Consider the following 16,990-nt stretch of genomic DNA (forward strand, 5'->3'; position numbering starts at 1 on the left):
CAACTCTTGGTAGAGGCTAAGAATTGAGAATCAAGGGAATATCCATCAATTGGAGAATGATGGAAAAAGGTGTGTTGTATGATTGTAGTGGAATGGTCTTGTGCTATAGGAAATGACAAACAGGATGATCCCCAAAAAACCTGGAAAGACTAATGAACACCAGTGTATAGTGAAGTGAGCAGAGCTGGGAGGACGTTGTGCATAGTGACAGCAGTATTGTTCAATGAGCAATTGTGAATGACTTAACTACTCTCAGCAATGCAATGATCCAAGACAATCCCAAGGAACTAATGAGGAAGCTTACTATGCACCCCTATAGAAAGAACTGATAAAAAGAACACTTGTGGATTGTACCTATATAACCTGATTGCGATCTTGTGAGGGGAGAGGAAAGGAAGGGAGGGAGGGAGGGAGAAAAATTTGGAACTCTAAATCTTATGAAAATGAATGTTGAAAACTATCCTTACATGTAAATGGAAAATAAAATAAATGTTTGTTGCTGAAAAAAAAATGGATGAGAGTAAAGCCAGATGGAAAACACAGGACAGGCCCCCAAAAGAAGCCAAGAACAGAAAGAGAAACAGAGGGGCTTTTAAGACCAACCTCTCCACATAATACTTTTGTTCCTGCCTGTTATGACACAATTTCTCATAGAGTTTCAAGATTAAAGTCCCATTCTTGACATGATTTTCCATCACTATTGGCTTCCTCTGTTTCTTTTAATCAAAAGTGAGGTCTCATTGTCACTGTACCATCTGCCACACACCAGCTAAAAGACAGAAATATTTACCTTTGGTAGATCTGGAATATTCAAACTGCCATGTACTAAACAGTCACTGGGTCACCCTCCCCCCAGGATCCTGTCCCTTTCCAGGTCTATGGGGATGGATAGGGAGAGAAATTCAAGGCAAAAAAAATTCAAGCCTCTCTTTTCCTTTTCCCTAATGTCATCAAAGAGATATGTGAACAGAAAAGGAGGAGGCAAATCACATAGCGAGATCAAGGGATGACTAATAGGCAACCTTTGTGTTCCATTCATATCTAAGCAATGCCAAGAGATCTAGAAGAAGGGTCCCCTGTGAAAAAATTCTGGAAGGACATAGACAAGTCACTCAGGATGAGAAGATATGGATCTAGGGTTTGATCTATATATACAGAGCACCTGCATTAATGAGATCACAGAAGCATCCAAAAAGCAACTGGTTATAATCCCATGTACAGACCAGAGAGGACAGGGCGTATAGATGGGTCCATAGATAATAATGGGTTTAGAAATGGAAAGGATATCAGAGATCCCCTAGTTCAACCCTCTCTTACAGTTGTACAAATGAAGAATTTGAAGCTAGGGGAAATTAAATGACCTGATATAATTACACAGACTCTTAAGAAGCAGAACTGGTACTCAAAGCCAAGGACTCTTCTCTGATTCCAAATACAGTGCTTAGTCTAGGGGAAAGAGAGAGTATAATGAAGTGCAGTCATCAAGGAGATGGTGAACCCTTTAGAAATAATAACTGGAATCACAGGACATCTCAGGATAGAAATGGAGGCTGATCAGGGGACCTTGGGACCCCAAACAAACTGGCAACAGCAACTCGGTGAAACAAGGATGGCCTTTCAACATCACCACCCTCCCCCCCCCCAAAAAAAAAAACCTAGAGTCCCTGGAGAAAAAGACCTGTGAGAAAGCCACCAATATTTGCTGGCCACATTGGTGGCCAACCCTGTGGTCCATACTATGGGAAGAAGTATGATGTACAGTTCCTACCTCAATGGATCTTCAAGTCTAGTTGAAGAGATAGAACTAATACACATGAATCAGTAAATAATACACGGTTCCATACAAATAATTCAGCGCTAAATTGTTTAGCAAGTACTATAAGGAAAGAATCTCTAACATATCCTTGAATGAGGACTTACAGAAGCTTAGAGTTTGAAAGGACCATTACAGGTCAACTTAAACAACTACTTAAGGGGTATTTTCCACTTTCCTGAAGCCTTGAGATCACCATTGCTAGGTAGTGCTGAAAATAAAATCCCTTCAAGAAGCAGAGAGGGAGAACCTCTTGCTGGCTGCAGTCCCCATTGTCTCTCATTTATAAGATCCCCAGGAAAGAGAGTAGTCAGGCAGAAGCAACTGGATTAACAGCAAAGACTTCAAGATCCACCTGTGGACCCTGACAAATTGGTCATGGGCTCTTTCTATAGAGAAGGGGTCCTTGACCTTCTTTGTGTGATGGATAGCTTTGGCAATCTGGTGAAGCCTGTGGACCTCTTATCAGAATCACGTTTTTAAATGCATAAACCACATCAGATTATAAAAGGAAATCAATTATGTTAAAATAAAATTATCCAAAAAAGTTTAAGTTCATGGACCCTGAAAAACCCCTGGTTGCAGAGCATTCAGAGATCAGGAGGTTTGGCATAATCAAAGAAGACTTCATGAAGGAGGTAGAATTCAGATAAGTGAAAGCAATTAAAACCATCAGAGAAGTCATCCAGTACAAATCTTTCATTTTTCCAATGAGGAAACCAAGAATCAGTGATATGAAATAACCTGCTCAGTCATGTATATAGAAGCAGCACCAAGATTTGAACCCAGATCCTCTGATGCCAAAGATAGTGCTCTTTCCACTGTATCACACTGGGTAGGATGTAAGTAGTGGGAGAGAAGGATTCCATATATTGTTGGTGAATTTGTGAATTGATGCAACCTATCTAGAAAACAATTTGGAATTATGCAAATAAAATGGCTAAAATGTCTACACCCTTTGACCCATTGATTTCTGCCACAAGAATATATTCCAGGGGCAGCTAAGTGGCAAAGTGGATGTATAAAGCACCAGCCCTGGATTCAGGAGGACCTGAGTTCAAACCCAGCCTCAGACACTTGACACTTACTAGCTGTGTGACCCTGGGCAAGTCATTTAACCCTCATTGCCTGGCCCCCAAAAAACAAAAAAATAAACAAAAAACAAAACAAAGAATATATTGCAACAAGGTCACTGACTTTAAAAAAGACCCTATGTATGCCAAAATATTTATAGCAACACTTTTGTGGTAGCAAAGAATTGGAAAGAGAGTGATGCCCATTGGTTGGGGAATGGAAAAAATGGGTATTCAAATACAATGGAATATTACTGTACTTTAAGAATTATAAATATGATGGATACCAGAAATGGACAGAGTTCTATGAAATGATACACAATGAAGTAAGCAGATCCAAGAGAGCAATACACATGATTGCAACAATGTAAATCGAAAGAAACCACCACAAATCAATAAAAATGAATGTTACAAATTACAAAGAAAGTACCAGGCTTCAAAGAAGAGACAGTAGATGATCTCTCCCCACTCTCTCCCTCTCCTCCTCTCTTCTTTGCAGAGGAAGGGAGTCCATGGGTGTAAAACATTGCATATACTTTCTTTTTTATTGTTTATTGGTTTTTTGGTTTTGGGGGGGGGGTTGTTTTTCATTTATTTAGAATTTTATTTTTCCCAAATTACATGTAAAAACATTGCACGTACTTTCATATTTTTTCTATGAATTGATTGGTTTTACACATTTCCTCCCCTCTTCTTCTTTGTACTTGAAAAAAATGTTCTTTATTATGGATTTCTGGGAGAGGAGGAGTGTATGCAAGAGAAAATGTAGGTGATATAAAAGCAAAGATATTGATTAAAAAAAATTTTAAAGGAACAAAGAACAAGTTGGCTCCTCTACAGAGATGTATAGGGGATATAGAGAGAGGGAGGGTCTACAGGTGTGGAGCATTGCATATGTTAGATTTTTCCAATGTACTGATTGGTTTTATTGAAGTTTTTCTCTTATTCCTTTTTTTTCTTTTTTTAATCCTTTATTATGTGGGGTGGCTCTCTGGAAAAAAAGAGAAAGATTAGGGACCAGTGGAACTAAGCATCTAAAAGCAAACAAGTTGTGGGTATATGATTGTGACATAATACTACTGTGCTATAAGTGATAAACTCAATGATTTTAGAAAATATGGTAAGACATGAAATAATGAAGAGCAAAATGAGCAGAACCTAGAGCAAATTGTATACAGAAACAACAATACTGTTTTAAGAACAACTTTGAGTGAATAAGTTATTTTATCTATTATAAATACCTAGGTTAACTATAAAGGACATAGGAAGAAAGACACTATCTGCATCCAGAAAAAAGAACTGATAAATAAAAATGAAAAATGAAAATAAAAGGACGTCAATAAAAATCTAAAAGCATTTCCAAGGGAGAACAACCCAAATAAAGAGACTTCTGGCTTGCCTTGGTGTGACTAGCCTAGTGTGGTAGGGAACCCAAGAGGATGGATAGAATTGTGCCCCTGTTACGGAGTCCCTGGGCCAGGAGCACAATACTCACCTATGGCAGGTTTTCCAAGGATGAAGTGAGGTCAGGATTCCAGTCTCTCATTTGACATAGAAGGAACATGTGAAAGGTAATGCTGAACTCACTGTACTTCTTCCACACATATGACCTAATCTAAGGATGAGCCAACCAATGGGAGCAAAAGACCAAGAAGTGTAGCAGAAACAAGCCCAGACAGGGAGCCAAGAAACCAACAGGGGTTCTAGTCCCAGCTCTGCCAATGACTGGCCATGTGACCTTGGGTAAGTCACATTTTCCCTTCTGAAAACAAGAGGGTTCAGTGAGCTGATCCCTAAGGCCTCATTCACTCTGAAATTCTAATTTGGATGGAACAGCACCTCAAGAGCAGATGCCACAGTGATGTGACTCAGGTCTCCAGAAAAATGTTCCAGGAACCCTACTATGCACCAAGCAGAGAGAACTAGGAAAGGGGCCCATCCTTCTGTTCTCCACAAACCTTTATAAAGCTACCCTACTGTGCTTACGTCCTGATGGAGGACAAGGCACAGTCTATTTAAGGCAAAGGGGGTAATCACACCCACAGTAAGGCAGGTAGGGGGAAGAGCTGTTGACTTGGCTCCAAATACACAAAGCCACTGCAATATTCTCACAGGCTGTGGAATCCCAAGTCCCCACAGCACTAGATAGAAATAGCAAAAAGGAACCCTTCTTTCCTCTTTCTTTTTTCTTTCCTCCTTCTTTCTTCCTCTCTTATTTTTCTTTCTTACTCTTCCTTCTTTTCCTCCTTGTTTTCTTTCCTTTTTCTTTCTTCCTTTTTCTTCTTCCCTTCCTTTCATTCCTTCTTTTATGTCTCTTCCTTCTTTGCTCTTTATCACTTTTTGTTGATATTTAATCAACTTAAGTGGCTAAAAACAACATTTCGTGCTTGGGGTTTGTTTTGTTTTGTTCAATGAAGTAGAACCAAATGTAAACACAGTGTAGAGAAATTTGGACTGATCAGTGCTGCCTTGCCAAGGTGTTCCCTTAAGTTAATGCCCTCCATAATTCATGCCACAGAGTCCTTTTCTAGATGTGAAAGTCATGGCAGCTGCTTCCTTACCTTAGCTGACACCACCCAAGGGCTAGCATCTTTAATCAATGCATCGTCATAGATTAAAAACAGCAACAACTTTCCTTGACTCTGCCACCATTTCTCTATCTCTCTTTTTTACCCTCTCTGTATTTCTGTCTCTTTATCTCTCTCTCTCTCCATATCTGTCTCTCTGAATCTCTCTACTTGTCTCTGTCTCTTCTCCTTCTCTTCTCTATCTCTCCCCTTCCTCTTCCCCTCCCCCCTTCCCCATCTCTCTCTCTCTCTCTCTCTCTCTCTCTCTCCTCTCTCTCTCTCTCTCTCTCTCTCTCTCTCTCCCTACTTCTCTTCCTGTCTGTCTGTCTGTCCATGTCTGTGCCTGTGCCTGTGCCTGCCTGTCTCTGTCTCTGTCTCTCTATGTGTCTTTCTCTCTGTCTCTCTGTATCTCTCTGTGTCTGTCTGTCTGTCTGTCTGTCTGTCTCTCTCTCTCTCTCTCCCCTTGTCTCCTTTTCTTACTCATTATTCTCCTCCTACCTAAAACTTGCATATCCCCCAAGGTTCTACATTGGTTCTCTTGTACTCTGTAATGATTGGTTCTCCCTTATCAATCCCTTCCATGTCCCTATCACTTCAATCCTTGAAAATAACTCCCATATCTATACAGCCAATCCTGATCTCTCCTAAGCCCAATTCTCCCACTACCAATCACCTGCAAGGTGTCTTCACCTGGTTGTCTACCCTGGATTTACGTGACCTTCCTGCCTTCAAATTTCACTTCCTCTCAGGTTCCTTTTTTTTCTATTAATGACATAACTATCTTCACAGGACCCAGGTCTAAAGCCTTAGATTTTTCACTCTTCCCTTTCTCTTATTTCCTACATCTAATCAGTTGTCAAGTCCTTGTTGCTTAAATATACACAAAATACTCCAGGTTTTTCTTTCCACTCCCAGGGTAGCTACACTAAGCAACAACATCATTCCCTTCCCCCTAAACTACTGAAGAAAGCTTTCTACATGGTCTTCCTGCCCTCAAGTCTTTCTCCCTACAATTCATTTTTCACACCACTGCTCAGATAGGTTTAACACAGTGCTCTGAAGCTGCTAGGTGTCACAGTTGATAGAGAGCTGGACCCAGGAGCTAAGAAGAACTGGATGCAAATCTATCCTCACTGAATATTTGTGTGACCCAGGGCATCACTTCAACCATATCTGCTTCAATTGTCCCATCTATTAAATAGGGATGAAAATAATTGAACCTACTTCTCAAGGTTGTTGTGAGGATCAAATGATATGATATTTATCAAATGGTTAACACGGTCTCTGGCGCAGAGCAGGAGTTTAAGAAATGCTTGCTTAAGAAAAAAGCCTTGTTGGGGAAGCTAGGTGGTGCAGTGGACAGAGCACCAGCCCTGGATTCAGAAGGACCTGAGTTCAAATCTGGATGACACTTACTAGCTGTTTGACCCTGGGCAAGTCACTTAACCCCAATTGCCCTACAGGAAAAAAAGAAAAAGAAAAAAGCCTTGTTATGAGGATAAAATGAGATAATATTTATAAAGAGGCTTTGAAAACTTTAAAATGCTATACAAATGCTAGTTAATAATATATTTTTCTGGGGCAGCTAGGTGGAGCACCAGCCCTGGATTCAGGAGGACCTGAGTTCAGATCTGGCCTCAGACACTAACACTTACTAGCTGTGTGACCCTGGGCAAGTCACTTAATCCCAAATGCCTCACAAACCAAAAAATAGACCTTCAAGACATGGCTATAGCCTCTGGATCTAGTCTTATACCATGATACACCCCTGCACATGCTCTCTGATCCAACCCCTTCTACCCTCTCCTATCTTTGTGCCTTTGTTCCCATGGTCTCTTCCAACTGAAATGAAATCTTCATCCTTCCCCCACTGGGCCCCACTGGAAACCATCCCTCCAAAGGCCCATCTTGGCCATCTGACCCCTCCTGGTGAGGCCTGATATCTCTGATCTGAACAGGATCTCATCGCCTGCAAATATTTCTCATAGCCCATTGTAAGAACCCCTCTGTTGTGTTCATCACATCCTGCCTTTTTAATAATTATTCATGCAGCATAGTAGGCCTAATAAATGTTTGTTGGCTGACTGACTCCACATTTCATCATCTTCTTTTGAATTGCAAGTTCTTTGAGGATAGAGTAAACGACATTCTATTTCTGTATCCCCAGCACTGAGGACAGAGCCTCATGCAGTAAGTGACCAAACAATCAACTGAATCGCAATGAGAATCTGGGAGCTCAATGGGACTTTCCAGTGAAACACAGAATTGAAGACGTGTTACTGGGTTCAAAGCCTGGCTCTGCCACTTACTCCCTGGGGAGTGGAAGAGGAAGGGGAAGTTTTGCTGTCCCACTTAATCTAGTTCCTTCATTTTTACAGATAAGGAAATTGAGGCAATCACTTATCCAGGGTCATACCCAGACCAGACCTGAGGTCTCCTGATTCATTCATTTAGAGCTATAGGGAATCTTAGTCACCATCCAGTTCAATCCCTTCATTTTATGGGTGAAGAAACAAGCCCAACGAGTTTAGAGATCCAAGGAAAAACAGGCAATGAGGGCAGGGTGAAGATTCAAGGACAAGCCTTCCTCTGCATCAGGTTGCCTTTCTGCTGGCCTTGAACTTGCTCTGGCTATGTTCCCATATCCCCAAACACCCTTCCTGCCTCAGCCCCACTCTGTGCCTGCCTTCTCGGCCATCTGGCTGACCCTGCTGGATCCAACTTCAAGAACACGATGCAACAGATACTTACGAGCTATCTAATCAGGGAGGTACCAAGGAAAGAGCACCACCTCCGGAGTCATAGGGCCTGGGTTTGAATCATCCCCACTTTTGCACAAAGTGTGCTAAATTTGGAGTCAAAGGATCTAGGTTTGAGTCCTGGATCCTTCACTATGAGTGAGTTTGAGGAAGTCTCTTCACTTCCCCAGGTCTGTCTCAATTTCCTCACCTGCAAAATTAGTGTTGGGCTCAGTGGCCTCTGAGGTTCCTCCCAGCTCTCCATCTATGATGCTCTGATCCCAAGGGCAAGATCATGTGCTATCAGGAGAACAAGAGCAATTCAATTCTCTGTTCCAAAGGGCCTTGCTACATTGTGGGTCTAGTGCTAACCACTGAGAGGGACACAGAAGAGATCATGAGATGTGGCACCAGCCTCATTAGGTTTTGTGGTTGTGGTGGTTGCTGTGGTGGTGGTGATGGCTGAGTCATTTCATTTGCATCTGACTCTTTGTGATCCCATTTGAAGTTTTCTTGGCATAGATATTGGTTTGGCCTTTCCTTCTCCAGCTCATTTTACAGATGAGGAAACTGGGGCAAACAGGGTTAAGTGACTCGCCCAGGGTCACACAGCTAGGAAGTGTCTGAGGCTGGACTGGAAATCAGGAAGATGAGTCTTCCTAACACCAGGCCCAGCCCTCTTTCCACTGCAACAACTAGCTGCTCCTGTGGTCTAGCTGGGAGATAAAACCAGGACACATGAAAGAATTTGAGATTATTTCTGAGCAAATCTGTATGAGACATGCTGTATGATTAGTAAGAGTTCAGATAAAGGAGGAATCACTGTCCACAACAGTAGGGGAAGGCTTTGTAGCTAAAGCCTCTGAAAGCTAGCCACCCTCCCTCCTCTTCCACCATGCTATGTCCAGTCTTTGACTTATTGTAGCTCATCCCCATAGGGGCACACAGTCAGGCTGGGCTTCCAAAGAGCAGCAGATACTACATGGCAGCAGAAAGGGAAGATGGAATAGGTGACATAGTAGATGGAGTGCCAGACCTGAAGTCCAGAAGACCTTAATTCGAATCCTGCCTCAGTTGTGTGGTATGGCCCTAGACAAGTGATTTATCCTCTCTCAGCCTCAATTTCCTCATTTCTAAATTTGGAAAATTTTCTAAAATGAGGATGATAAGAATTCCTAATTCACCGGATTGTGGTGCAGATCAAATGAGATCATCTATGCTTTGCAAACCTTAAAGCACGAAATAAAAGGTAACTATTAGCATATTAATTATAACTATATCAGATATAATGTACTAAATATAATTGAATTATTATCAATGTATTATGATGATGTCTTATTATTTTATCTTATCTCATTAAAGGGAAGACTTTCTAAGTAGACAGAGTATGGCTTTTCTCCATTTTTCTAGAAGAGGGATCTTTCTGAAATGTTTCACTCTGATAACTGCCTCCAGCTTCAGGTACAACCTCTTTGCATTCAAGGTCCCTTTGCCTAGCTTCCTGAGCAGTCTGTATTCTCCTAATTTCATTTCAAGCTGTGTTCTCTATCATCTGGCCATCTGAGAAGCCTGTCCTTTTTACAATACCAAATTGATGCTGAGCTAGGCAACACAGCATAGTGAAAATAGTTCAGGGAAGCATTGCTCACTCTTTCTTCCTTTTCTCCAGTCTCTGATAGTGACAGGGCCTTTTCTTTGGCCATGGTTGACCTCTCTATATACACCCTTGATGCCATTCCTGCCCATCTTCCCCAACTGATTTATTATAACCTTCATCATCCCCACCTCTTCTCTAACCTTACCTAAATGACTTCTAATAGGACCAAGTCTTTCTTTTTTTTTTTTTTTGGTGAGGCAATTGGGGTTAAGTGACTTGCCCACGGTCACACAGCTAGTAAGTGTTAAGTGTCTGAGGCCGGATTTGAACTCAGGTACTCCTGAATCCAGGGCCGGTGCTCTATCCACTGCGCCACCTAGCTGCCCCGGACCAAGTCTTTCTGATCCTTAAAAAAAGAACTTTGCTAGGTGATACTATCCCCTCAAGCTATCATCCTCTATCTTGCTTCCCTTTCTCAGACAAAGCTCTAGAAAAACTTGGCCACATTTGCTGCAAACACATCTCCTCTCACATCTCAACTCTGAAATCTGGCTTCAGACCTCATCTCTCAAGGGAAAATGCTCACACCAAAGTCACCAGTGATCTCTTATCTTAATTGCTAAACCCGATAGCATTTTAAGACCTCATCCTTCCCAATCTGTTGCATTTGACCCTGTTGGCCATTCCCTCTTCCTGGATACTCTCTCCTCTCTGGACTTTCTCACTTACTCTCTCTGGTTTCTTCTACTACTTGCCTGACCACTCAGTCTACTTGGTTGGTTCATTATCCAGTACACTTCCTAAAGGTTTCCAAAGGCTCTGTCTTAGGCCCCCTACTCTTCCCTCTCTAAAACCTCTGACTTAGTGATTTCATCAGTATCCATAGGTTTACCCATGATCTCCACACCAATGCCTCTCAGAACTATATATTGAGCCAAAGCCTCTTCCCTTGAGCTTTGGTGCTACACCACCAATTACCTACTGAACATTTCAAACTAGATATCTCAGAGACATCTCAAACTTAGCATTTCCAAGAAGAAGCTGATTATTTTTCCCCTAAAACACCTCATTCTTCCAAATTCTTCTTCTGTCAAAGGTGCCAACATTTCCTTCTAGGCTCTCAGGTTCATAACCTTGGCAGTGTCCTAAGGTTCTGCCTCTCTCCCTCACCTCATACACCTAATTAGTTACAAAGCCATTTCTACCTTCCCAATATCTCTCACACCCAACTCTTTTTCTCCATTCACAGATCCAATACCTTGGTTCAGGTCTTAGTCACCTCTTGCCTAGACTATTAGATTGCTAATTTGTCTACATGCCCCAAATTTCTACCCCTTTCAATCCATCTTCCATAAATAGCTGCCAAAGTCATTTCCCTTATGTGCAGATCTGACTGATTCATTGTCTTACTCAATAAACTTTGGCGACTTTCTATTGCCTATAGAATTAAATAAAAATTCCTCTCCTCTGTTTTGCTTTGAAAGTCCCTCACAATCTTGCCCAACATCTACATATACTATTTCCTTTTCCATTCTGGACCCAGCCAAACTGCCCTTCTCTGTGTTCCTCACGTGTGACAATCTATCATCTATCTCTATACCTTTGAACCAACTGCTGTCACCCATGGCTAAAATAGACACCCTCCCTCCTTCCTCTTTATAGAATCCCTCTCTCCCTTCAAGACACTCCCAAGCATTACCTTGTATATGAAGTTTTCCTGGTCCCTTCATTCTTTAGTTCATCCTTTCTCCCTCAAACTAACTACTTAACTACTTTTTTATTTATTCCTATTTATTTTCTTTCTACTTATCTCTGAACACTTTTGTGTGTCTTTGTTGTTCTGACAAGAAGCTAACTGGGAGTAGGGATTGTTTCATTCAGAGAACTTGGAGCACAGTGCCCGTCATGCAGTAGGCACTTAATAAATGTTTGTTAGTTGATTGATTAATTGGAAGGCAGGAGTTCTAGGTTTGAGTCCCAATCACCATGAAGTGACCTTGGACAAGTCACTTCACCATTATGGGATCAATTTCCTCCTCTCCAGAACTAGGGAATAATACTCAATGGCTTTGAAGGATTCTCCCAGCTCTAATGGTCTGTGTTCTCTGTATTCTCATTTCTAGGTTTGGAAGTACCTTAAAACTCTGAGATTCTATACTTTAATATTCAATGTTAGAACTTTTCAATTCAGGCTTTTTCAACTTTGTCAATCACCCTTGAGAGGACCCCTTCTGCTTAAAATTATCATTCCATTCTTTGACAATTTTTAAAATTTTTTCATTCTCGCTGTAGCCTAGAGAAAACAACTCCCATGGACTAGCCACATTATTCAAATGTCAAACATATGTTTGTCTAAAATACTATTTTATAGAGAACTCACACAAGGCAAGCACTCATATGGAGGTCAGAAGAAGCAACAAATACATTCCTGGGGCATCTCTGCAGAACTTTGGAATTGATTGTACAACATGGGAGACACTGGCAAAGGACCGACCAGCATGGCATGCCTGTACCATAGAAGGTGATATGCTCTATGAGCAAAGAAGAACTGCAGTAGCTCAATAAAAAACAACACAAGATGCACAGATTTAGAGACATCTAATGTCCATGTGGACTGTGCCCAACCTGTGGTGGAGCCTTCAGAGCTCGTATTGGTATGATTAACCACAGTCACACACACTGTACTTTGACCCCCACCATAGTGATGTCATTTTGGTCCTCATCAAGCTCAAAAGACAACAACCAATCAGCCTAGAGAGACTTACTCATCCTAAGAGGATCAATTGCTAGAACCATGTAAGTTACTACATGGTAAGAATCATGTTCAGAAAACAGTCCATCCACTAACAACCCTTGCAATCTACAAAATACTACCCAGGAGCTGCCTAAGAACCAAAAAAGCTTAGAAGAGTCATCTAAAACAATGTGGCAGGGCAAAAACAAAACAAAAAAACACTTTCACATGCGGTGAAAAATAAAGAGTTCAAAACTAAGTCAAAAAAAGAGTGAATTTGTTTGAGTAACTTCCAGGAAAGGTCTGCTAAACTGATTTCATTGTTTTATAACTCACCATCTGTTCATTTACCAAAAGGTGTGACTTTTTTAATGTTTCTAATTATTTTTAACTGAGTTTTATTGTATCTGAGCCCCAAATTAATCTTTTCTCTGCACCTGGGCTAGCCTAGGCTGGCAATTAGCAATGGGAGTTATGAATCAAATCCATTTGTAAATTGGCTTATTTCTTCTCGGGTTTTTTTGGTCTTTGCAAGTGGACAAAAGAAAATCTATATAAATTTGTCCCAAATTGGCAACTTTAATACCTAGAAGCAACTAACAAGAGATCTTGGGAGAGAGTGTCAGCCTCAGAAAATGGAATGGCCTTTGGTCTACTTTTAAAAGTGTAATTTAGGAGCCAATATCAATCAACCAATCAATCAATTAATAAACTCTTATTAAACATCTACTATGTGCTAAGCACTGTGATAAATGCTGGAGATACAAAAAGAGGCAAAAAGTCCCTGTCCCCAAGGAGCTTAAAATCTAATCTTCTCTCGTCTGACATTCAGTCTTGGGGATGAGCCCTAAAGATAGTTGTCAGCCAACTGGTCATGTTTCCCACTGGCTAGTCCTCACTCTCATCTCCACCTGGTTTTCTGGGGAAATCAAGGGGTTTCCATCACTGGCCAAAGTCAAGGTTGTCATCCTCACTACCACCCACCATCAGACATTTACAGGACACAGGCCACTATCCTAGATACCAGAAACATAAAGAGATAAAACACAGTCCCTACCCACAAAGGCTTGCAGTCTAGTTGGAGAGACAATGGTCAGTAAGTTTTCAATCCAGATGCTCCAATACAACAGGAAGGGAAAGGCAATAAAGTCCAGGGAGCATAAGAATATTGGATCTAGATCTGGAAGGATCCTTGGAGAAATTATCTGTAAAATGAAGAGGTAGGAATTGATGGTCTTCTAAGGCACCTTTCCAGCTCAAAATCAATTATCCCTATTCTCTATTAAGTGTCAATCTATAGCCTTCATTTATAGGAGCATGAGCTAAAGCCACAAGAAGTTAAAAGATTTGCCTAGGATACACAGGTACTAAGTGGAAGAGCCAAGATTCAAACCCAAGTTTCCTCCATTGAAATCCAGTGTTCTTTCTACACTACACTTTTTTTCATCCTCACAGGCCTATCGTATTTCATGGAAGGGCTCCCACCCTCTAGACTTCTGATGCTCACAAGTCTCTCCCTTTATCTTTTGAGAACCTAGCCTTGAGTCTAATTCTCAATAGACATCACCTGCCATATCCTTCAGTCCAATTAAACTCCTAGCCCTGGAATCTCATCTTTTCTGCCCTGCCAAACCACCCTCAGGACCAAGGTATTGGTTTCATTTTCATTATAATTAGATCCTGTTACCAAGTGTCAGAACTGGGTCCCAGTACAAATGAGGGTGTCCACACCAGTAACATGGCATGGTTACAGCCAATGAAAAAGGCACTCTAGCTTGTTCTTACAGCCAGGTGTGCTTGAGGCAGGGTTGGCAATTATGTGCCAGAAGCCAAAACTTCCCTCAAAACTACTGAGATACAATAGTTAAACTAGCTACTTATATTAAGGAGGAAAGTTGACCTCATAGGCATTGTAATCATTCTCCTCCTTCTTGGACCCCACTAGTGTCTTTTCCAAAGTCTGTCTCTTACAGGACTTGGGGAATCTAAAGGAAATGAGGGTTCAAGCCAGTGGAACATGAATCAGATCTGGCATCCATCTCCCAAGCTGATGGTGTTAAGAGAAGACTTTGCAGGGCTCTGATCATTAGCTTTAAGTATTTTTCTGTATGGCCACACAGAGCACAGCCCAGGACCAAAGGGTTATAAATGGTGATGCTTTCAGCTTAATACAAGGAATAACAATTAAAAACCTCTTGTCCATTCCATTACCTCAAACTATCATCCTGTATCTCTGCTCTCCTTTATTGCCAAACTCCTAGAAACGAGTCATCTGTGATGGCTGCCTTACACAGATACCATTTGGTCAGCACCTACCCACTCTTCAACCCTGCACAATTTGGTTTCCAACATCAACACTCTACCCAAGGTTACCAATGGGCTCTCCATTGCTAGATCCAAAAGCTTCCCTCTGTTCTCATTCTCCTTTACCTTTCTGCAACATCCAACACTATTCACCACTGCTTTCTTCCTATATGTCCCCTTGATGCAGGGCACTGCTCTTCTCCCAGTCCTCCTCCTACCTATCTGCCTGCTTCATCTTGGATCAATCAATCTGGCCTTTTACCAGGTTGGTTGCTTGGTTTTTGTTCTTCATGCTTGAAGAGGACTGAGATGACATCATTACATCAGGATCAAGGTACAGTGTGCCCAGCTGTGGCTGATTAGACCAATATGGGCTTGGAAGGCTCTACCACAGGTTGGACAGAAATAGTCCATATGAACATTTGGAGAGGAGATGTCTTTAAATGTGTGTATCCCGTGTTTCTTTTGAGCTACTGCAATTCTTCTTTGCTTATACAACAAAGCATTTTTCACCAAATGTGGGTATCTCCAAAGGTTCTCTTGTGGACCACCTTCTTTCTCTCCAGTCTGACCCTAAGTAAAGCCACCTCCCATGACTAATTACCACTTCTATGTAGATGTCTCCCAGATCTTTATTTTTCCTCTCCAGTCTCTTCCTTGAGCTCTGGTCTCTCAAATCTCCAAATTCTTGCTGAACATCCCCAGCTGGAAGCCACACTAGCACCTCCAGATCATCCCATCTGAAACAGAACTTTTCATCATTTTTTTATATTCAGCCCTCTTCCCAAAGTCCCTATTTCTGCTGATGACCCATACCACTATCCTATTAGTCATTTTGTTGTTCAGTCATGTCCAATTCTTCATGGCCCCATTGGGGATTCTCTTGACAAAGATACTATAGTGGTTTTCCATTTCCTTCTCCAGCTCATTTTACAAATGAGGAAACTGAGGCAAACAGGGTTAAAGGACTTACCTGGGGTCACACAGCTAGGACATGTCTGAGGCCAGATTTGAACTCAGGAAGATGAGTCTTCCTGACTCCAAATCCAATACTCTATCCATCTATCCATCTATCCATCCCAGCTCAAAACAGCAGAGTCATCTTTGACTCTTCCTTCTTCCCCACCTGCCATATCCAATCACTTGTCAAATTCTGTGCGCGCTCTCTCTCTCTCTCTCTCTCTCTCTCTCTCTCTCTCTCTCTCTCTCTCAATACAATTTCTCATTTCCATCCAGAGTCAAGCCCTCATCACCTCTCACCTGAATTTCTGTAGTAGCCACCCATTCAGTCTCTCTACATCCTATATAACCTTCTCTCCCATCCATCTTTCACATAGCTTCCAAAATTATCCTTCCAAGACAGAAGGCTTGCTGAAAAAGCCCTAATGATTTTCTGTCACCTTTCAGATAAAATATGAATCTCTCAGCCTAGAATTGAAGACCCTCTAACACATTTTTCCACTCTATCCACTATCACTTTCACATATTCTAGGTTCCAAAGAAACTGTACTAATTGTTCTCAAATATCTTCCTGAACTTTGCTGCCTCCTTGCATTCACACAGGCTGTCTCTGATGCTCTAAATGCACTCCCTTCCCATCTCTGCCTACTGAAATCTCTCTTCCTTCATAGCTCATGTCTAGTGGCAGGTCCTTCATGAAGCCTTCCCTGTTCTCCCCACATAATCTCTACTTTGCCTCAATTACTTCCCACCTTTGTTGCATACATATTTTTGCATATATTCCATGCCCCCTATCAGATTATAAATTTCTTGAAATTTTTATATTTTCTTGAAGTTTCTCACAAAATCATATATGCAGAGCTGGAAGGAACCACAGAAACCAGCTAGTCCACCTTTGTCATTTAACAGATACCAGGAAATACCAGGAAATTAAATGACTTACCTAAGGTCATTCATGTTGTAAGCATCAGAGGCAGAATTTGAACCCAGGTCCTCTGAATTCAGAACTGATGCTCTTTGTGCCCTTCCTGCCTTAGAGACCAAGTGGTGTGGGTTTTTTTTCATCTCTCTATCTCCAATGATTAGCACCATGTCTTACACCTAACAGGTATTTGAGAAATGTTCATTGAGGGAGACAAATTGTAAATGACAAATGTAAACAAATTGGGGGTAGTGGTGTTTTTTGGTTTGCTTTTTTAGTGAG

The 16,990-nt window shown here is 41.4% G+C and overlaps 1 protein-coding gene across 1 annotated transcript in view; it reads right to left on the minus strand.

Moving 5' to 3' along the window:
- Positions 1 to 16,990, minus strand: part of ATP2B2 (ATPase plasma membrane Ca2+ transporting 2) — a 696,441-nt gene that overhangs the window by 437,482 nt on the left and 241,969 nt on the right. The window lies entirely within an intron of this gene.

Source organism: Dromiciops gliroides, chromosome 1 (genome assembly GCF_019393635.1).
Source record: "Dromiciops gliroides isolate mDroGli1 chromosome 1, mDroGli1.pri, whole genome shotgun sequence".
Classification (NCBI taxonomy): domain Eukaryota; kingdom Metazoa; phylum Chordata; class Mammalia; order Microbiotheria; family Microbiotheriidae; genus Dromiciops; species Dromiciops gliroides.